General features: G+C 40.7%; 1 non-coding gene across 1 annotated transcript; it reads left to right on the top strand.

Moving 5' to 3' along the window:
• Positions 1-227: 227 nt before the first annotated feature.
• On the top strand, positions 228-334 carry LOC116857234. Its single transcript, XR_004380719.1, has one exon. It is a non-coding gene; the product is annotated as a U6 spliceosomal RNA (small nuclear RNA).
• The last annotated feature ends 520 nt before the right edge of the window (positions 335-854 follow it).

The raw sequence follows: 854 nt of genomic DNA, 5'->3' as shown, positions 1-854 counted from the left end.
AAGGTATAACCAGTTTGGAGAACCATCTGGTTCTCTGGGAAAGTTAAGTGTGCAGCTACCGTGTGACCCAGCAGTTCCACTTTAGGCGTTTGGCCGAGAGAAATAAACGATCATCCACAAAAAGACTAGTATAAAAATATCCGTAAGAGCCCTATTCATTACAATCTCAAACTGAAAGCAGCTCAAATGTCCATCAACAGAAAAGTAGATTTTAAAGTTATGACATGGTGCCCACTTCAGCAAAACTTACGCTGCAATTGGAACGACACAGGGATGATTAGCAGGGACCCTGCGCAAGGATGACATGCAAATTTGTGAAGCTTCCTATATTTTTTGGATGGAGAAAATGGGTGTACACACACACACACACACACACACACACACACACACACACAAAATGGAATATTACTCAGCCATCAAAAAGAACGAAATCTTGCCATTGGCCATGATTTGGATGGAACTAAGAGAAATGAGTCAGTCAGAGAAAGACAAATACCATATGATTTCACTCCTATGTGGACTTTAAGAAACAAAACAGATGAACATAGAGAAAGGGAAGGAAAAATAAAATAAGATGAAGACAGAGAAGGAGGCAAACCGTAAGAGATGCTGAACTCTAGGAAACAAACCAAAGGTTGCTTGAGGGGGAGAGGTGGGGGGATGGGGTAACGGTGATGGGCACTAAGGAGGTCACGTGATATAATGAGCACAGCTGTTGTACACAACTGATAAATCACTAAGTTGTACCTCTGAAGCTAATTTAAAAAGTGTGGCATATTTACACAACAGGATGCACAAAATAGTATTTTCTATATGATTCCATTTATGAAGTTCAGTGGGTTGACTGGAAAGGG

Source organism: Lontra canadensis, unplaced genomic scaffold (genome assembly GCF_010015895.1).
Source record: "Lontra canadensis isolate GAN:19392208 unplaced genomic scaffold, GSC_riverotter_1.0 scaffold120, whole genome shotgun sequence".
Taxonomy (NCBI): Eukaryota; Metazoa; Chordata; class Mammalia; order Carnivora; family Mustelidae; genus Lontra; species Lontra canadensis.
Note: the sequence above shows the minus strand (reverse complement) of the source record. Positions and strands in the feature narration are given on the sequence as shown.